General features: G+C 39.2%; 1 long non-coding RNA gene across 1 annotated transcript in view; it reads right to left on the bottom strand.

The window, feature by feature from the left end:
• Positions 1–21429, bottom strand: part of LOC309891928 — a 119884-nt gene extending 98455 nt beyond the window's left edge. The window contains exon 1 of the long non-coding RNA XR_014319571.1: positions 21315–21429. This is a non-coding gene — a long non-coding RNA (uncharacterized lncRNA). The remainder of the gene's footprint in view (positions 1–21314) is intronic.
• Positions 21430–22469: the final 1040 nt, after the last annotated feature.

Here is a 22469-nt window from a genome sequence, read left to right as displayed (position 1 = left end):
TACCCCAAGGTGAGTCCTGCCACAGTATTCTTTACCTGTCACTGGATAAAGCACTGTCTTCTTGCCTATCTACTACATGTTTACACTATTCCAGGTCCTTACCATAATCCACTGTGTGATCCTGTTTCTCTTTTTTCCCCACTCTCTCCTTCTCTCTCTCCCTTTTTCTGTAAGAAAACAACTACTCATGGACTAATTTTTTTTCCTATTAGCCCATCATACCCATGCCCATACATCAGTTTCCAGTGTGCCCATCCCCATGATTTTTAAGCATATTCTTGTACTGAGAAATAATCCATAAGTCAACTCATTTTATATTTACAGATTTACTATGTCAGATAAGTTAACTTTGAGATATCCTCCATTTATGAGTAAAGTTTACCTGCACCCTTTCATATTCTTGTGATCTTGCATTTCTTTTAGATAAATGTAAGGTTTAAAGGTCAAAAGAGAAACAAGAAAAGCTGAACTGCATAAAATAAAGGGAGAATCCTTCTCTTAAGTAAAGAGCTACACAATCCACTGAACTCTTCCTGTTTGTGGAAGCAAAAGCAAATTGTTTCTCGTAATAAAGAATGCCAGATTTTGCATACTCTTGCAGAGCCTTTACCTGCTCTCAGTATATTCTATGGACAAATTTGCATAGGTTTCCGTCATGCAGGATAATGCAAAGTTAACAAAGAAAGGAGTGGGGCTGAAACCTGTTTAAATTTAGTGTTTTCTAGATCAAAAAAAAAAAACAAAAACAAAAAAAAACAAACAAACAAACAAAAAAAACCAACAAGACATGAAATATTGTTGTAGAAACAATCCAGTGTGAAACAGACTATTAGTCTATGACTGTAGAGAGACCATAAATGTTTCATTCAGTAGACTCTTAGCACAGAATTTTAAGTATCAATAACTTATGTCTTCTTTTTATTCTGCTTTCATTTTCACTGCAATTTTTGGCCAATTTTTCATTATGCTATGAAGCATTCTTGCTCGTTTTCTGTGTTGATTTGCAACAGCATTGCCTCATTAACAAATTACTGTAAGAGATGCTGTGTTCAGAAAGGAGTTTTTTTATCATCCTTTTATAATCTTCCCACTCTTTCTCTTTCTTCCCATCATCAAAATATTGAGGAAACAAGTATTAAACTTTCTGGCATTTGCAAACTTCAGTAATCTACTGGGCTCATATATGGAAATGAAATAATTGAGGAAGGAAAAATAAGCTTCCAAACTGTTTATCAATGCATCATATTAATACCATCTGTCCCACATCTATGATGTCAGGCAGTTTTTTCCTTCTTCATTAAAGCATAGTTAGTTTACATGAACCGCTGCTTAAGATACTTGCTGGAACAGTTAACAGCTCACTCATTTGTTTGGTAGTTTTATAGGCCTCTTGTGCTGGAGCAGAGGTACAACAGCTTGCAATGCAGGAAAAGAAAAGACAAAACTACCCTGCTGTGCAGATTTAGTCAATTTTCACTGGCTCTTGCACAGAAAACAAATTGCAACCTCTCACAAAGAGTTCTCTCTCTGCACTGGCAGCCCTGACAAATGCAGACAAAAATGAGTAAATCAGGCAACTTCACATCAGGAGGAAAAAAATGGCTACTGCTCCAACAGCTGCTATCATAATTAAGAACAGATTTCATCACTAAACTCTTGCTGGTTGTGTCTGCAGCAAAACAAATACACAGATGTGGCACATTTGCATACTGAAAAATGTGCGCCATGTAACTGAAACAAATTTGCATTTTCAGCTCTTAAATATTCACTTTTTAATATGAAACAATGGGGGTAGTTTGCATGCTAATACTCTGTCTTTGCTCATCAAACTCATTCAGTCAGTGTATGAAATATAATGCAACACCACTACCTAATAAGTCCACCCTTTGGTTGTGCAATCCAATACCACAATTTATTACCATGTCCAATAAAATACAATTTCAAATCTCTTTCTGAACTGTCCTCTAGCACCACTATTTGTAAATGACATGTTTAAAAAAATAAAAGAAAAAAAGGGGGAGAAATGAGAGTCTTCTTTTAATCATGAGATGCACTAAATTTATTGCTCCTTCATTTATCTGCACTTTTTAAAATGTCACCTGGCATGATCTAGTAGAGAAGAAATGCAACCCTTTTAAAGAAAAAAGGGTATAGCATCATGCCCTGTGAAAGTAGGGCGGGATTATTAATGTAACAGTGGCCAAACCCTCACAGCTGACACATGTTCATCAGAAGTTGCACATGGTATTTTGAGAGCCTCTCTTGCAACACAGAAAGACTCCCTGGCTTCTCATCTCCTCGCTCCAAGGATGCATATTTCTGAGTTACAGCTATTTTGCAGCTAAATAACCTGTTTTCATGCAAACTCTCACAATGCTATTCTGGAATTGTTTTCTCCCTGCAAATTTGTGATATTTAAAGAAAAAGGATGTGATTATTGGGGTCCATAGTCTACCAAACTGTTTACAGAGCAAATCTACAGATGCACTGATAATTTTAAGAACAGTTTCACCCTAGATGTATTTTAAGCGAGTCAGTCATGCCATTATACTTTCCCTAGTGAATACATTTGTTCAATTTAAACCTCTCTGCAGAATTAATTTAAGTATTGTGTAGAACTAGATGATTAAGTTTGAGCACAGTTATTTTTCAGACAGACGCAAGCCTGATCAAAGCAGCCTGAATACATCCTCTTACTGTAGGTATACAAAGCTCCACATACTCAGACCTGTTATGGTACTCATTTCAGAAGCTGATATGCTGTGTATTACAGATGGCAGGGTTTAAAACCTGCACGTTTCAGTGATACGAACCTTTACACAGAGGGGCTGGGGCTTGTAAAGCATCACTGTAGATATTTGCACACACTTCTTTACATGCTTACAAAGAAGGTTATTGCCTGAGCACCAGTTTCTAGACAGTGGACATCTTTATAATGCAAATAATTAATGCCACCACATCATCAGTGCTATTTCACAGAAGTATGTAACTACCTACACATGGTAAATGTCAAGACTTAACGGCAAACCAGCGTGCAAAGAATTCAGATGAATTCTCCATTAATAAAGAGGGGGCTACACAGCCAGGAAAGCAGAGTGGTGCTGATGATAGGTACACTGTTTCTGTGTATAGCTTATTCTCATTTTGCAGCAGGGGCCTCCAGACAATACAGGCTACAGCCTTTAACCTTCCAACAGCCTCTACCACTCTCATCCGCTTGTGGTAGTGAGGCTATTTGTGCAGCCTCAGGGATAGCAGCTGACCACTTTCTACTGGTATTTTCTAGAAACAGGGAGAGCTGGCTGTGCCCTTCAGAGACAGCAGGAGATACCCACAAGAAGGAGACAGTGCCAGAAATGGAGCCCAGATCTCCTGAACCTAACTGGAGCCACAGATCCATGTCCTCTCATGCAGGACTTTTCTGATGCTGCACAAGCCAAACCTTTCCTATCTTGTTCTACTTGTCTATTCAGTAATGGACACAAGAGGTGTCACATTGTCTGGGTAATGTTATGTTTGAAGACTTCTATGATGCCAATACTGGTGTACAGGGTACTAGACTTTAGGCATTGATAATCTGTCACATAAAATACGCAAAAGTCAGACAATGCAGCTCTAAGAGCTTGAAAAGTGCACAAGCAGGTGAATCTGTAGCAGTAACTCTGAACGCAAGGGACACCAAATTAGGATTTCTTCAATCAAAGCTGAATCTCTTCCGCAAGCAAAATTCTTCAGCATTTTATAGAACAAGCCCAGTGTTTGATGAACCATGAAATACCTTTGCAATGAATTTTTTTTGGCCTGATATCCTGAAAAACACAGTTTTCCAAATCTGTGTGTAGCTTTATTGTTTGTTCTTTCATAGATATTTTCATCTTTTATTCTTGAAGAATGGCTGGTTCTCAAAAGGACAAGGGTACAGAAAAAAATATATATGGCAAATGTCTTTTCCCATCTTTACAGCAGTTAACATATAGGAATAAACAAATAACCCCAGGATTTTGGGTAGCAAACAATATCAGAAGGACCTGCCATATCAATCAACTGTGTTTTTGCATATCCCTTATGTGTAATTGTACAGTGCAAGTGATGTAGGAGAAACAGTAAGAAGACATTTTTGTGCACGTCTGGATTCTGTTTTGGTTGTCGAGCCCTCATTTCTATTTTTTCTGGAAGATGTACATTTTTAAGATGAGTTTGCAAGGTTTCCAAGGGAACTCAGAGTCTTTTTTTTTTTTCTTTTTTTTTCCCCACCTAATCCATGGATCCATGGTCCATTTTATCATAAAGGTAGTACCAGTCAGCTCTTCAAGACCTTTACAGTTGTACTTTTTCCATATTGTTTTCTTTGTTTTAGACAGTAAACAAAAGATAAAGTAATAAAAATCAAGAAAGTGTAGCAAAGGCTATATAATCATTGAATTTTCTTTCCTTGATGTGCTTAAAATTTTTAATTTCTTAGCAACCAGAAAAGTAATCTCTGCAAAACTATTTCCCAAACAGCACTTAAGTACAGTATTTTCCATTACATTAGAGCAACCAGAGAAAATTGTTGGGTCTTTCTTAATATCAGAAATCAGATAACTAAGCTCAGCTCCAGGACTTGTATGAATACTCTCTGGTGTATGCTACACCAACAGGAGTCAGGGGATGGTTTTGCTTTAGAAAGACACAAGCTTTGGGAGTTGGGATATTTACAGTCTAGATATATTATTCCAATGTTGTTTGCATGAAAGCCAATGAAAGTTTAGTTCAAATATAGTTTTCTCAACTTCCAAATTAAAATCCTCATGATTTAAAAACGTTAATATTTTTAATCTGTTCATGGGTGCCAAGTTTGTTTTGTCTTTATGGTAATAATCAAAGATCAAAATGGAGACATGGGCTAATCAAATCCCGTCATTTTTGTCAGTCTCAAAATTTATATGGATGTTGAAATCTGAAACAAATATTTGATTGCAAGCTATTGGGTTGGAGGTAGCCTTCAGTCACTAGGTATTGTTGTTATAGTGGAAAAATGGTGGCATTAGTTTTATGTATTATCATACCACAGGGTAATGATCCTTAGCTCAGTAGTACTGAAATACCTTGACAACAGCAGTTGAAGTCAATGGGAGCAATGCAAGTGCATATAAAAGTGCAGTCTGCAGACCATTAGGCATAATTTCATCAGATCTTTATTGGAATAAAAATTGCACTTAAGCTTCTGCTGTTGTGTTGGCAATTTAGAAACACTCTATCTGTGTACATGAATTTTACAAAGTCCCTCTGCTAAACCCAAGATTAAACTACTGTTAGGGTGCATGGACTCTGGAAAAGTATTTGGGTGAATTATTTGCATGCTCGTAAGAGATCAGAAAGTAAAAGGGTAAATTGTGAGTGCTGGTGGCACGAGGCCAATTTATACCTGTAGAGGCTCTGGTCTGTGGTACATGCAAATGCAAATTACATCCATTTTGGCCTTGTCAAGATACTGTTTTGTCAACCTTAGCACTGTCACTCTGACAGAGGGGAGGCATTCATACACATCTGCCTTCCCTTGAACCATTGGGGACCACTTATTAGAGAGATATTAAGTCCACACGCCAGCATCACTGTGGCAAGCCATGCCTCAAAGGTTATGCTACATAGCTACCAACATTCTCTGTGGTTTTGCACAAGGTTTAAAAACAGATAATGCTCTGCTAAGAAAAGTCCCAGTCACCAAGCTGGTCACACAATAGTCACCCCCTCATAGGGATTGCTGTAACTGGCTTGCTAACAGAGACAGCTAAAGACACCCATTGGATCTCCCACCTGGGCACCAGGATGCATTGTAGCTTGTCTCTGAGGGCAGGCTGTGGCTGCCGCCAGACCTTCCCACCAGCCTTCCCTGCCACAGAAACCAGTGTATTCAGCTGGGTGCTGAACAGAGATGTAACCCCTGGCCTGGCAGTTGGCCTCCGAAACAACAGGAGCTCTGAAGCTTGTCATCCTTTTCCCCGTGTTTTATCAGAAATGCTTGTTTCATTGGAAATAAAACAAGCCAGAGAAAAATTGTAAATAATTTGCAATTTTCCTGCAGCTTAGGGGGAAATAATGACTGCTAAACTACTAGCTGACTTATGTGACAGGCAGCAAAGGGAAAAACATCCCAAAAACTGTTGACAAAAGAAAAGGATTCAGAGAAAAAAAAAATCTTAACAAAATGTTTACGTTACTACAAGCCAAGAAAGCAAAGGAAATTCCTCTATAAAGTAGCCTCATGCCAATGTCAAAAGTCATGACAAACTAGAAATAAAAGAAAAACAAACAAACAACAAGGAAAAAATAAAAGGAAAAGAAAATAAAAGAAAAAAAAAAAAGACGTAGCTTTGTGTGGTCTCTGGAGGATTGAGATGATAATTGTCAACATCTTTATCATCTGGACACAGCTATCCCAACTATGCAAAAAAGAGAGGGCCCAGTGACCCTAGACTGAAATTAGTACAAGGCCATTATGCTTGTCCCCATTACTCTGTGGAACTGCTTTCTATTTTTATCTTTCAGTAATGCACGTGGGATTTTTAACACCTTGTGCCTTGAACCTCAGCCAACTGACGCCAGCCGCCAGGAGTCACCGCAGCCGGCACGGTGGTGGCACCTGTAGCCCTGCCAGCCTCCTCCAGCTCACCACAGGGAGCGAGCTCCCTTCAGTGAGCAATTAAAATTTCAAAGCCTGACATTAAGTCTGGAGCAATTGCACGCTTTGTGAAATGGGTAAATTTTATTTAGTGAAAAAAAGAAAAAAATATGCCACACCTCTTCCAGCTTGCCAAAGTCAGAATAACTCCACCAGGAAAAGGTTGTCCAAGTTCCTGAGCAGGTTGCAGAGCACCACAGCAATTCTCTTGTCCCATATAGGTGGAAAATGAAACCAACAAAATGCTATTACATGGCTGCCAGCTCCATGCCCAGAAAGCCAAAAGTAGGCTTGATTATATAGGGAGGAATCAGTTTGTTCTCACGTTCACAGTATGTCATGCCAGTGGGGAAAAAAAAAAAGGCAATTAGTGTGAGCTCCACATCATTTGGTTCAGCACAGCTTACTCAACACAAATGTCTTCATTTATTTCCTCCCTGTGCAATGCCTCCAGCTCACACTGGTGGTTCCTGTCTCACTCTGCACAGCTGCTCTGTTTCTTTCCACTGATCTCACAAGTGCACCCAGATGGATTCCTCCAACACCCTGCCCTTTCCTGGGACAGAATTGTCCTCACAGTTCCAGAGTGCCCTACGTTATCAGTAAAGGGAACACAGTGAGTCCTGGCTATCTTCTGTAGCACTGGAGCCACGGAGCCATTCTCTTGTACCTCCTTCTCTAGTGAGCAAAGCACCAAAGCACCAACTGGCCTGTGATTTCACCTTCTCCCTCTTCTCTTGTTCTCACTCTTCCTCCAAGTGTGGTCTTTGCTCACCCTATTAAGTCTTCCCCCTCCCAAATGCCATCTATGTTTTCCATTTGGGTACTTCTCTTCACATGGTCCCTATCTCCTTCCTCCAGGTGTGATAGGTTAATTTAATTTCCAGGTTTCTGTTAACCTTTCCGTGCCTTTCCAGGGCTGATATACTCAATCACAGGGTATGCCTCACTGTGTGCTTGTACAGCACCCCGCATAATGAATCCTGACCTCAAGATTTTCAAAAACATTATAAGGAATTGAAGCTTCTTGCTGAATCCAAGGGAAAACCATCCCACTGTATGCTTGCAGGAGAATCCTTGGGAAAGGAAGAAGACCTCACCATGCTTAGCATCCATCTTCAGTTTCCCTCTGCCCTTTGCACTTAACCCTCAATTGCAGTCATGTACCTCAAAAGCCTATCTACTCCAACACAGTCAAATTTTTAACCTAAGCATATCACGGTTTAATCAACATTTTTTTGTGTGTGTGTGCGCCTACTACTTGTTACTTAATCTGTGAAATACAGTTCAGAAAAAAAAATCCAGCCCATAAAACCTGTTGGTGTAAAGATAAGCACTTTATTTAATATCCAATTAAATGTGGTCACCGGAGAAATCACAGCTTATGCAACTTTATCAGAAAAAGATTAATCTATTTCAGGCTTAACCCAAAATGTCATAAAAGAACTCATGAATTTAGATAGGAATCCACTTATTATCCAAAGACATTTTCGTATTGAGTAAGAGCAGCCTAAATTGCTGCCTATATTTATACTTGGTTCAATCAAATTTCTGTACTCAGTAGCTGTCATTGATTTTTAGGACAATTATCAAACAAAAATGATGAACAAACTGGAGGAACATTACAGAGTCTTTTTCAGCTCCGCAGTAATCATTAGAAAATGCACAGCCTGCTCATTGATAACGGTTTAACGGCTCACGGGGTGACATCATCACATTTAAAAGATAGTCACACCCGGAAGGCAGAAGATTTTCTTTTAATAGCATTACAATTTGCCATTTTAAAGTTAATTGTATTTTGCTTGGTGTTTCAGACCGCATAGGCTGCACTCAAGTTACTTTCTTCATATTATGGGATCATGCCCAAAACCATGATTTTAAAATAAGGAGGCAAATAGTTGAATGTATTTATTTAAATTAAGCAGACTTCCTCGCCTGTCTAGAAACTGATCCTTTTCAGTTCATTAGTTGAATTTCCCATAGGGCTTGCAAAGGCACATTTCATTTCTATACTGTTTGGTTTGCCTAGTTGATTTATTTTTTAAAAAAAAAAAAAAAAAAGGAATTCTAAGTTAAAATCATTGAATAATGAGTATTTGGATTCATCTTTCCACATTAATTATTACATTTAGGAGGACAAGTATCTTACTGATAATACAGGAATCTTGTATAAAAACAATACGTCGCAGTATCAGTAGGAGCAGCCGAGCAGCCGTCAGCTGCTGGGGCACAGCACTTATGATTTCTGTCTGCCAGGTCAACCTAAGGCGAAGGGTTCAAGTGCAATGGCTAAAAATCAGTATTAGTGGTGATGTTTAATGGCCTACTTAAAATGAGCTCAGTGATCCAACCCCACTCCACTCCAATGCCTATCTATAGCCAGTGAACAGTGTAACTCTCGAGTGATTACAGCATGTTTGCTGAACTGCGTGTTCCCCTCTACATTGCAAATTCTTTTGCAGTCATTTAGAAATCTCAAGCTCATTTTCACAGTTGAGCATAGATGCCTATTCAGTGCAAATTTTGAGAATAAATAAATAAATAAATAAATAGAGGATCACTGATGCATACAGCGCCTTCCTGTCAGCAAATCACAGAATCACAGAATGGTTGTTGGGTTGATGTTGGAAGGGACTGCTGGAGATCATCTGGCCCAAGATGACCTTGTCAAGCAGGGTCACCATGATCACTTTGCGCAGGACGGCGTCCAGGTGGGTTTTGAATAACTCCAGAGAAGGAGTCCCCACAGCCTCTCTGGGCAACCTGTTCCAGTGCTCTGTCACTCACAGAGTAACAAAGTGTTTTCTCATATTCAGCAGGAACTTCCTGTACTTCAGTTTGTGCCCATTGCCTCTTGGCCTGTTGCTGGGCACCACTGGAAAGAGTCTGACCCCAAAAACCTAAGCTTCACGGAATAGGTAGTGGAAGTCTATCAGCTAGAACAGCCCATGCTGTAAATACACAGAAGTCTGATCTAACAAAAGCAGCAATAAACCAAACTCATGGACAGACGGGAACAGTAAATGTGATCCAGAGTATTTCAAGAAAAATACATCAGGGCTGTGTTTGGTGTGGTTTTGGGACAGGCCTGGGTACCACATCCAGGCAGTGAAGAGTCAGAGGGTGGGATCTGCTCTCATGTGGGGTGCTGGCAAAGCTGACAGCCCTTCTGTCACCCCGATGGCAGCAGCAGCTCCCAGAGGTGGCAGAGCCATGTTTCAGCCCATGCCTTCCTGCTGCCCTGACCCTCTGTGTTGGAGCTCTCTCCCTGCATATACAAAGTCATCACCACGCAGAGCTCTGCGGTGAAGAGCAGCAGCAGGATTTGCTCGTCCGTGAACCTTCAAAGATTTGTGGCAGGTGCTTTCTAGTTGAACTTCCTCTGTGTCAGCTCTTCATCCCGTGCTCTTTATATAGCAGCAATTAGCATATCTGAGAAATCCCCATTCAGCATGTTTTATGGTCTCTTCTCCGTGTATTGAGATAGTTCTGTAAGTTATGTGCAGGGATATGCCATAACTCCTAATGTGCAACTGTCATGAAATCACTCACCTAGATTTATTCACTTAAGAGATGGTGAAGAAACTGATTCTGAACAGGATGCTAGAAACTTTAATTACCAGAGAGGAAAAATGAGTCAAGCACCTTGGACTGGTCAAGAAGCTCCTTTGATGCTCTAAAGGTATGTCCTGAAGCTAATAGATTAATGCAGTATAGCATTTATGAATTCAAATACCACCCTCTGCCACCGACCATTATTCTGCAATACTATTGCTGAATTTCTTCAAAGTAATAATGATGTCAAAAACAGCCACAAGTATTGCATCTCTGTTTCTGAACCAAAACAGAGACTGAATAAAAAAGGGCTGTCTTCCCTCAAGCAATATCTTCTTGACCACAGGAAGTTCATACAACGTAGAAAAGAAATATTCATCCCTGTCAAACCCTGATCTTGCTACTGCTGAATTCAATGGCAAAAGTCCTATTAATTTCAAGTGGAGCATGATCAGTGAATAACTCAAATGGAAGTGGTAAACCATAAGTGACATAATCACTCAGGAACTGTCTCTGCCTCAAGTGACCTAAATGGTAGGAAGAAATACAGCAAGCAACATTAACTGAGACTTCAGCAAGCAGCCCTTGCTTATGCTTTTGCATAAGTTTCTTTTCCATTGCAGAAGTTATGGAACAGTTTTATATGCTATGCTGTTACACAGGGAGTTGTGTTGCAGACATCCAAGGGCAGAGCCAGGAGTTCAGTCTATCCATCTCTATTCTCCTCTTTGATACTGACTCGGGGTGGCACGGGTGCCATCTGCGAAGGTGTCCCCACCCACCTGCACCTCAGCTGACTCCTCTGCAAATGAATTTAGTATGTTCTTGTCAGAGTTGCTGTTAATGCTTATGAAGGGCTTTGAAACTCCCAAATGAGATTGCAGTAGTAAAAGATGCATCGTTTTTGGTTTATTGATGAGAATGTAACAGGATATTATTATAAGAAGCTATAAACCTTCTGAGTGGGGAAAAAAAAATGGGGGGGAGGGGGGGGAACAACCACTAAAGAGATGGTGTGGTTACAGAACAAGTGATGGTGCATGCTCTTCACAGGTACAAGAAAAAACACACAGCAACAATAAACAAACAAACAAATAAATAGTTTTTAGGCCTTCCCAGCCATCTCTAAGATAGTGAAAGATCTTGCACATGGACTTTATCATAAATTATGGCTGAAATACCAGCAGCAATTTCAGTGGGTTTCTCAAAGCATAACTTCATTTTTTCCTCTTCAGGCTCTGACATAATTCTTCTCTTCTCAGACTGACCCCCCCCCCCCCCCCCCACACACACACACTCTTATGGGGCCTATATCTTTCTTGTATCCTTTCATTCTGTATATGCTTTACTTTCCCTGCCTGCTAAACATTTGTGATTTGGTCCAAGAAAGACCTTCTTTATCCTCTTATGGTGTTTTTCAAACCGTCCATCTCACATTGCTCTTACATGTAGTTCTCCTTTCCATGCCCTTTGCATATTTCAGCTCCAGACTGGTACTTCCAAGAGATCAGCAATTAACCAGCTAATAAGTTTCTTTGTATCAGATGTCCCTGAAATTGTAATTAAACTGAAGAAGGTTTCTTAAAATAATGCCTAACTGCCAAACCATGGCCACTCTATATAAAATTGCTTTTGACTGTGTTTGTAATCAATAATCTTCTAGCTGTCTTCTACTTAAGGTCTAGGAGTTGCAGTAGTCACGTAAATAGTCACATAGTTCCTGCCTCTGTATTTGGATGCACTTGTACAATGAGCTTTAAACAAATGCCAAATTTGATTAACAACAGATTATGCTGTCGGTGTGTGAATGCTAATAATCTCTAGCATATGCAAGAAAAAATAAATCATCTTCAACATCATTTCAAAAGGGTTATAAAGCAAAGAGAACATTTCAAATCCCATCACTCCTTAAACAGGTATTAGGACACAATGATAAGAGTTAACAAGAAATGCTCTTGTTTTTCCTCTCTTTGTACCTAAACAAGCTTCCATTACAGACATTTGCAGTAAATAGAGGAGTATACATATCAATTTTTTGGTTCTGAGATAAAATGCTGGGTCTATGTATTCTCAACCCTGTGGCTCACTGTCTTGAATGTTCTTTGTGTATTTATCTTCTGAATAAAATGTGGTGTCAAGCCACCTCACACTGGGCCTCCATATCTTAGAGAAACTTGGTGGTAGAGAGGGAAGAGAGTAGGGTATACGTGAGGGAATTTGGGAAAGGAAATTCTTATCCTAAACCATGTACAAAGCAAGCTCAGCCTCTCTGGCATGCTGGTTTTAACTCAAGAAATAATAAGGGTACCATATTTCAGTACATGAGATTGTTATACATAAAATACAATTAAGAGATTTGGAACTACATGAATATGTAATGTACATATTTCTTTGGAGATGCATTTTTCTCCAGACAGGCCGGTGCCTGCTTTAATTTGGAAGCTATCCATTTTCATACAAAGTTAAGCAAGAGTGACAGGAAATCAGACGTCTATGTTATTTATCTTTTCTTAACTTGAGAAAAAAAAAAAAAAAAAAAAAAAAAACACCAAACCAAAAAACAGCCTTCTGTTAATTACTTTTCTAGGAAGCTATTTTGTGGTACCACAGGGATAGATCTTCCCTATTCAGAAGTGCTACGGAAATGACAACTTTACGACGTGCAGGGTGAATAAAGTATGTTACATGCAGATATTTAAGGGTATATTTGTCTTCATTTACTGTAAGAGAGTATGTGACCAACAATAAAGAATTTAACTGCTTCTGGCCTGGCTGGGTGCATTTACAACAATTACTGGAGGTCTGACCTTTTTAACCTTACATATCAAGTGGCACATACACGTTATTTATTTAGCTGGAATTAACAGTGATCTGTGAAGCTCTTTGTATTTTCATTTGGTTCTCCTACTCATCAGTCATAACTGACCCCAGTGTGCATGTACAATGATGGTAGTTTCATGCCACTCTAATTTATGAAAGACGGGGGAAACTACAGAACAAATCCATAAAATCTTTTTTCTTGTATTTTCTTTAAAAATAAATAAAATAAAACACTCTGCATAAACTGATCAAACAACAACAAAAAGACATTTAACTACCTTTAAATCCTTTGTGATACCTTATAGATTGCTGTGAATACAAAGAGCAGACAGGAGTGCTCCACCTCATTATAGTTACTGGAAAGGGGAATGTGAGTCCCTGCAGGAGCAATGCAGGCTTGGACTCCACACCTGACTGCACACCGACACAGTGCTCTAGTGTCGTACAATGTGAGGTCTGAGAAGCAGTGTCTAAATACTTCGTTGGTAATCTGAAATCCCCCCTCGCTCTCCGCACATACCCTGCCCTCTCTAAGCACTCTTTTGTTGAGAAGCCACCAAGCAGGTGGAGAGGAGATGCTGATCTGAAACTGGGAGCTGAGGAGAGTGTCTTGTGCTTGCAGGAGTGCCATGCCATAGTGCACAGCCTCTGCAGCACATCCAGAAAAGGAAGGGTTTCTCCAACTGCTGAACACTGTCACAGATTCAGAGCAATCCATGCTAATGGGGCCAAAGGTGGAAAAGTGATAGCAGTGCCACCTGTTTCTGGCAGGATTTTTAATTACATCCCGTTACCATCATCATAAGTACTACTGATGGATTTAGAAAAATCAGACAAAATGTGCAATTAAAAAATGTTTTTGTACTCCTAGAAATCTTATTTCCTTCATCAATATCTTTACTACTTACCAAAAGGAACTGAAGAAGCAATTATACAGGGTTGTGGTCAAATTTATGCGTGCACTTTTGTATCAACTCCAGATCTGATTCATAAACCAAACCATCCTGTCTCATTGAAAAAAAAAATAATAATAAAAGCAAGAGGAACACACTTTTATCACAGTGAACCATATTATTACATTTACTGAACTCTAGAAAAGCAGTTACTTGTTTATCTTTTGAAAGACGGGAAGACCAGTTTTATTGAAGGGAGGATCTCATTTATAAGGGACCCCAATGAGCTGCACAGAATATTTTTTTCAATAATTAGGAAAAAAAAACAATCTTGGGAAAAACTCATGAAAAGGCAGGTGTGTACATTAAGGGATTCCCTTGACAAATGTAAGTTTATATCCAGTTTCAGGAGATTTTTCTCTGATGATAGTCATCCTACCAGTTAAAAACAATGAGGGACAACAAGAGATTCACCATAGCAACAAATGCATAGCACACACCATATGGAAAGCAATGCATACAGAAAACTTTAGGTTTAAGTAAAACAATTCGTTATTTTCAAACCTATAGATAAGTTTAGCTAGTGCTTTCCCAGATTTAAAACAATAATAATAATAATAATTCAAAAGGGAAATGAAACTCTTTCCCTGTTGGAAACAGTAAAACTAGAGAGCTCTAGCAGACAAGTAAAGGTATTTAAACAGCATTTTATTTCTACAACAACGACAATGCAAGAATAACTAGAAAAATTAAGCCTGATGCGTTCAGCAAAATTGCCTGCACACACAGTTACTGTGTGCCTTCATTACTACAGATTGCTAGAAAGGGAGAGGCTTGTATCATAATTTGAAATCTATGTGGAAAATCCATCTTTGCACATTGTGGTCTCCACTGTTTTTATTAACAGTTTCAAACACTGCTCTGTCTATTTAATACATTCTTTCCCTCCAGTCCTAGTCTGTTGAACTCTCTTACACAAAAATGGGCAGTTATGCACAGCCCTCCCACGGACTCACTAGAAGGTCTTGAATAACCTACGACTAGCAGGGATCTTTGCACCACACTGCTCTTGTTGTCCAGTTCTTCCTGTCTAACGTGGGAAAACATCCTTTATTTGTGGGGAAGGTCAGCGGTAACATTACAGGGATGAATTGAGCTGTGTCTTCTTGTAAATGCAGCTTGCTAACTCTTTCCCATGAACATCTGGGAAAGAAAACATCTACAACTGGCTCATACTTACAGTACTCGAGTGCTGTGATTGCTAACTGGATTCTCAAGCACTGCAATTCTTCAATAAAGTTGATAAATGGTAGAGGAGTATCAACACTCTTAATTCTGTGCCTGTATCTCCAGACTAGAATGCACCGATGTCTACTAGAATAGTGCCAGAGGATTTCTGGACGTTTTTTTGCTAATAAATTCAACTCATTTCTTCATTTTTTATTTTTATTTTTTTTTATCTAAAAGCATCTTTAACTGCCCCTCTGCTTTCACTTTTGCCTTTCTGGGTCAGAATCATACACCCCAGGAATCAGAGAAAAAAAAAATAAGTCTGGATTCAACTCCTGCTTGGATCCTCCTCCTGCAGCAGCCCAACAGGCTCTGTCACAGCAGGGGGAAGACTGCACCATGCCTTTGAGGAAAGGCACTTAGTCAGATCTCCCCTAAACCCTTTTCCTTGACACTGATTCCCAGTAGGTCCAGATACATGCTATTTCCAGAGGAAGCATGTGCCGATCAGGACCACCTTCCCTGTTTAATCTACACTGGAACTTGTGTAGTCAAATAAGGTGGAGATGCACTTGTGTTTTCACATGGGAACTTCCACTTTCAATTTTAAGCATGGACCTACTTATTGTCCATGCTATGCAACGAATCTCTCCTTAAAAGAATGCAATTTTGAACAAATTGATGATATTAAGTCTATTGTTGGGATTATTTTTTTCAGAGGGGATAAGGGGAAAGAAAAGAGATGGATTTTTTTGTTTGGTTGGTTTTGGGTTTCCGTTAATACATGGGGAAAGAACTGATAGGAAAAAAAAAATTGCAGATTTAAAGAACACTTGCTACTGTGTATGCCAGATGCTGATAGCTATATATAGCCACTCAAACGAGAAAGACTGCAGAGAGTATCTTATCCAGGCAAATAGGAATTTGCCTGAGTAAGGCCAGGGCAAAAATGAAAAAGAAAAAAAGGAAAAAAAAAAAAAAAAGATTCAAAGTTTAATCTATTTTGCATTACTTCTGCTTCAGAAGAAGTTGTGTAAGTACTCCATGAAGTGAAATAAGTACACGTCCTCATGATGACCTTATCTACATTTCACATAAACATGTTCTCAAATTTAACAGAACAAAATCTATCCTTTTTACCATTAGACCACTAGTCATTTTTTAATACAACCTCGATTTTCTTACTCCATAACCCTTACAGAAGTAAGCAAAGGAGAGTAGATAAGGCTTCTTCAATGTAATAATAAAAATCAGCATGCAGCCCACAAGATGAAATTCAAAACCAGAGCTCAAATGTAAAGAACATGATTTACCATCTTAGTTTTTTCTTATTGTCTCACTTGTAACAAAATTGTAGAAATAAAAGGCACATGCTTTTCCTGTTTCCTTTCCTTTATACATTTCTCTTCCCGTCTGTTCAGTACAGTGGGTTTTTACTTTCAGCAATACAATTCCTAAGTAGTTCAAAATGTGAAGTATCAGTACTTGAGATGACAAGCTATCATTTATACAGAGCAATATGATAATTTTGGAAGGACAGGGAGGTTGGGTATGGATTCTAATTAACACTGATGAACCTGGTTCCTAAAGATTAAATTCCCAAAGGAGTAACTGATACCTTTCTACACACAGGTCTATCCAAGTTACTCTCATTAAAACAATTAAAAAAAAATTATAAGCTTTAGTCTGTGTCAAGATATTGAAGGCTTTCCAAAACTGATTAAAAATATTAAATGAGGTATTGAACTACATTAAAAATCAACCCTTTTCATGTATTTGAAAAGTAATGGTCTAATTTGTATCCAAGTGCATTTATTTCTAGTGAATAATAATTGTATTGCAGCCAACTTTGTGCCCTGTTTCTCTGAAAACCTCAAGGGATGTACAGAAGACAATTTTGTATCCTGCTGAAAACTCACACATGTTGTGTGACATTGCTTCTTATTCTTCAGTTCTTATATGAGGTTTAATTTTGCTTCATTTTGTGTTTATTTTTCCAGTGATCGTTCCTTCAAACTGATAAACACAAATGAAAGTGCATAACTATTAGATATACTGATAGATTCTGGAAAGCACCATAAGCTAGATACAAGTGCATGGAAATGTGTGAGTGCCTTTGAAAGGGGACTTGCAAATCAGAGATTTATAACAATATATTCTTGTTTCCTTGTTTTCTCTGTCTGTGGAATCTGGAACTGCCTGTAGCCATATGATGTTCAAAATAAAACCAAAGTGATTATCACTACATCTGCCCTTTAGAAGAAAATCTAACCTGAAGGAGTTGAGAAAATGGTTATTTCTTAACATTCAACTCTCTACTTGGTCAGACAATACTAGGCTGGTAGACAGAGAGCTAGGACTCTAAATGGCCCAAAAGGTTGTGACAAGTGGCACGAAGTCCTGCTGAAGATGAGTTCATAATGGTGTGTCCACACAGTCAATACTGTGACCAACACTGTTTAACATCTTCATTAATGGCTTGGATGATGGGGCAGAGCATACCTTCAGCAAGTTTGCAGGTAATATAAAATGGAGAAAAGTGGTTTCTGGCATCATTCTGCCATCCAGACAATCCAAAATTAGTTGCAGGGGTCATGCTGCCATCCAGAGGAACCTCAACAGGATGGAGAAATGGTCTAACAGGAACTTCATGAAGTTCAAAATGAAGAAATGTAAAATTCTGAATATAGGGGGGGAATAACCCCATGCACTAGTACAGGCTGGGGTCTGACTAGATGAACAGAGGAAGACATGGAGGCCACATCTGAAGTGCTGGGGCCAGTTCTGAGCTCCCCAGTCCATGAAAGATATGAACCTACTGGAGTGAGTCCAGTGTAGTGCCACAAAGATGATTACAGGAGTGGAGCATCTTTCAGTAAAGGGAAGGCTGAGAGAGTTGGAACTGTTCAACCCAGAGAAGAGAAGGCTCAAGGGGCTGGGGCAACTCAACAATATAAACACGTCTGATGGGAGGCAACAGAGGAGAGGGAGCAGGACTCTTAGTAGTGGCCACTGACAGGGCAAGATGCAATGGGCATGAACTAAAAGACATGAAATTCCATCTGAACACAGGAATATACTTGTTTCCTGTGAGGGCAATCAAACACTGGCACAAGTTGCCCAGAGAAGTTTTGGGGTTTCCATCTGTGAAGATGTTCAAAACCCAACTGGACATGGTGACAGGCAGCCTGCTCTAGCTGACTGTTTTAGCAGCGAGATTGGCCTAGTGAATCTCAAGAAGTCAGTTCCAACTTCAATCATTTGGTCATTCTCTGACTCCTTTGAAGACTTTGTTGTTGCCTACACTAAGCTCCCAGAGTGCAGTAAGTGCCTTACTATTTCAGACATATACCTTTTATTTTAGCATATATCAAGTTTCTTTCCACTATGTCCCATCCCCATGTTCTTTGCCCCTCCCTTTCTTCCCATATTCTCCTGGCTGCCCTCAGGCAGATTTCTGCCACTCATTTCCATTTCCATATAGCTTTCCAGACACTGTCTTAGCCTGTTTGTCAGCCTGTTTCCCTTCATGACCGTCCTATATTACATCTCTTCTCTTCTGTCCATGCCATGGCCACTAGGGATACATGGTCTTTTCTGGCCATCACGTTTAGCCCCATCCTGAACAAGAGAAACTTATTCTTGCCTGCACAGGTTCACAAAACTGTGACAGCTTTTGTGCTGAGAGCAGCTTAAAACTTCTGCCCCTAATGAGGAACAGTGGCCATTTGATGTAGAGAAGAAATTTTATGAGTTTGAAAGCAGAAAATAAAATAAAATAAAAAATAAACAACATGGAAATTCTTACAAAATGGTATTAGGAGATGTATGATAAAAAATAACAAGAATGGAAAAATGTTTTGAAACAAAAAGAAACATGATTGAAAATTAAAGGGAGGGTGGATTAGGCAACAAAAACATTTCAGTCTTGGTCAATACTTCTCCCTGTAGCAATAACAGTGGGTTACCAATTTCATCTTATGTCACTTGGGATGGAAAATGTTAGAACAAAGAAATTGTCAGGATAAAGGAAAGAAAAAAAAAAAAGGAAAAAAAAAAAAAAAAGATGGACACTTTTATCACCAGGACTTTCAGCCCTTAAATATGAAATCTAAACATTGTCTTTCACTAGCTCAAGATTCAAATTCCAACACCACCCATAGTATCTACTATTTTCTTCTGAACAATATGTCCGTCATATTTATGATCCCCTAACCTCATTTTTGTCTACCTCCTTCAACTTCAGCTATTTTTTATATTATGTTATCAAATACTGTTTCAAAAATATTGCATTCCACAAGATCTGTGAGAAATTGGTGAACACTTAGTAGCTACCCTGTAGTCCATGCTCTCCTACCATACCCTACATTGCCATCAGTATCTAAGCAAGTTAGTTTAAAGCAATGTCAAATATGTCTATATGTCTAGAAACTGCAGTATAATTTATCCTTATGCATCATTATGGATCATATACAACAAGTGAAAGCTTTCATTCCTACTGAGGTAGGCAACTCTGGAATGCAAATGGTAAATCTTGAATTTCAGACAAGCAAATGATTGCCTATCAAAACCGCTTTCCAAACTGGTCCCTAGGGTATTGCATACATGTAAAGAGGGAAATTTGAAAGATTCAGACAATTGCCACAGGCTTCTTTAATTCTAACAATACTTCTCACTTTCAGATAGAAGCACAAGTCTGAAGGAGGAAATAATAGCTAAATGGATATTAGTATATGCCATTACCTGATCTATCTGCACAATTACAGCAACCTATAAATGCTAAATTTGCTTATCAAATTTGCTTAAGAGCCTAAAAACAACCACTTTTCAGGAATAATACATCACTTCAGAGTTGTTTGGAACTGACTGAACTTAAACTTAGAGGGGAAAAAAAACCCACATAGGTATAATGCCTAGAGGAGCTGAGAGAAGTAATTGCTTCCAGAGAAACTTCCTAAACCAAACTGAAGGGGGAATACAACAGTCAACTCCATTTCTGAAAAACAGGCGTTAAAAGGCCAGAGAACTTCACTGAAAACGAGAGTTTTCCTCTCCTTTAACAACGCCAGAAACAGAAATATTTAAACTAAAAACAACTCAAGACACGCACAGCTGTCAAATAAGAGTAAATCAGTATCTCTGCTCTGAGACTCTCCCAGTGATTCAGTCAAATAGAATCATTTACTCCAATAAATACTATAAATTGTTTAAGTCATGGTAGCTCTATCAGTTCACAAAAGAGGATGTGACCATCTTTGTACTGACTTACAAGGCTCTCAATACATTTCCCCAAAAGAAATCATCCTTCATTCTGCCAAAACCAACCATTTCCTCCCCATTCAAAAAACTGAAAACCAGAAAATCACAGATTCTACAAGCAATAAATATGGTGTCCTATTGAAGTCAATGGAATATGAAATAAATGAACGTAAAATAATTCCAAGCAGTTACCATCATAATCTACTGCTGATAACAGAAATATTGTGTAGAAGGTTTTTTAGACATGTTCTAATCTTTGTAGCAAGACTGGTTTTCTACAGACTGTGGTTCTTTAGGAAGAAAATCCCAGTCTTAGAAATCTGTTTGAAACAGAAACAGATACAAGGAACTAAAAGGAGAGTCTCATGGTTACATTTTCATCTATTGGTTACATTTTCATCTATTCTGTAGATCTCATATTGTTATGTAGTTTATTTAGATTGTAAAACTACTTTGATGTCACTAAGGATAGCAAAACTATTTCTTATCACAACCACTTCATTTAATCTTTGCCAAAGAGAAAAAAAAGTAAACTAAATATGAACAGTTCAACGTAACACACAAGCCCAGCAAAAAGAAATATTAAAAATATCCAGACTTTATATATGGACATTCAGAAAAAAGAAGTCAGTGAATGTGTACTATTAGAAAGTGCCACCGTAGGAGGTGTTACAATCCTAAAGACAGTGAGCATTTTGTTTTTGAGATATCTTTGCATTACTGTGAGGCTGCTATTTGCAATATAGTACGTCAATGTCAGAAGAGTAAGAGAAAATTTAAACATGCAAACTAAGACTTTAAAAATGTGTGAAGAGACAGATGAAGCTTGCAGTTCTAAGCTTCCATTCATCCACCTATTCAAGATGGGATGTCATAAAAAGCACCAAAACACATACCTCTTCTTGCTTAGGAATGCTGAACTTTGCTATCTTTGACTTGGTCCTGGCCGAATCAGGCTTGTTAGAAGGCACTCCCCTGTATGACTTGGTTGTCTCTGCTGGTAACTTCAGCTTTGGAGACTCATCAGGGGCCTGATCTTGACCATCCATCGGCCTTACATAGGCTGTTGGTTTCTGCTGAACCAGGCTGGGCTTCGAAGCAAGAGATGGTGGGAAGTTTTGGACACAGTGCCCGCCGCCGTGCTTTGAGGGCCTCTCTTGCGCTTGAGCTCCTCCTTCTGTGTTACAACTTAGCTTCGCAGGCTGTGGCACTCTGTTGGCGTTGTCACCTAGTGTGGCCCTCAGTGAGCTTTGCTGAGCAGCATTGGAGGAGGAGGAAGAGGAAGTGGGACTAGATGCATAGCGTTTTAGTTTCTCCAGACTGGATTTTTGGTTCGCCAGTTTGAAGTCGCCCTTGTGTGACTCCAGTGAGTGGTGCCCATGTTTGCTGGCTCTCTGCTGGCCCTCTGAAGTGGCATTGTGCCCAGCCTTCTGCCAACCCATTGTGGTGCTTTTGCTCTGCTGCGTGGGTAGAGCTGCTGGTGTGGAAGAAGAAGTGCTGGAAATAGAGGGAAGAGGTGGCGGTCTTGAGTCTGCAATAAGATGTTCATCGGGCTTGGGGAGAGATGCCTGAGGAACCCCAGGTTTGGGAACCCCAACAAGGTGGCTCTGGTTTGATCGGTCAGTTAACAAGTCTTTCATTTCATCATAGTTGCCCAGGGTATTCTGGATGCGATTTGATAGCTCATCCCCCTTGTTGGTCTGCAAAACAAAAAGTGAGAGTTCCACAACAGTCAACGTAAGACAAACAAAATTCCCTGCTTGCTTCTGCTGAAATCCTTACTGAAGTAGCACTGCCTTATTCAGCAGCAGTGTTGAGGGATGAAATCGAAAATCCTTATTGTCTCTGAAGACACTTGTCAACATCTTAAATCTACCCTGAACTGGAAAAGCTATAAAGGGCCTTAGAGTATATAAAAAAAGAAATCTATCACTGGCATCATGCTGTAGTTAAAATATATTACCTGGAAACTAGAAAATTTATTATTGCAACTCCACAGAATGGTTTGGATTAAATCTGACCATGATAAAACTTTTCCTATAGCCCGGTGC

Source organism: Aythya marila, assembly GCF_965140915.1.
Source record: "Aythya marila genome assembly, chromosome: 1".
In the NCBI taxonomy this organism is placed as follows: domain Eukaryota; kingdom Metazoa; phylum Chordata; class Aves; order Anseriformes; family Anatidae; genus Aythya; species Aythya marila.
The sequence above is the reverse complement of the archived record's forward strand: the minus strand, read 5'-3'. Positions and strand labels throughout refer to the sequence as shown.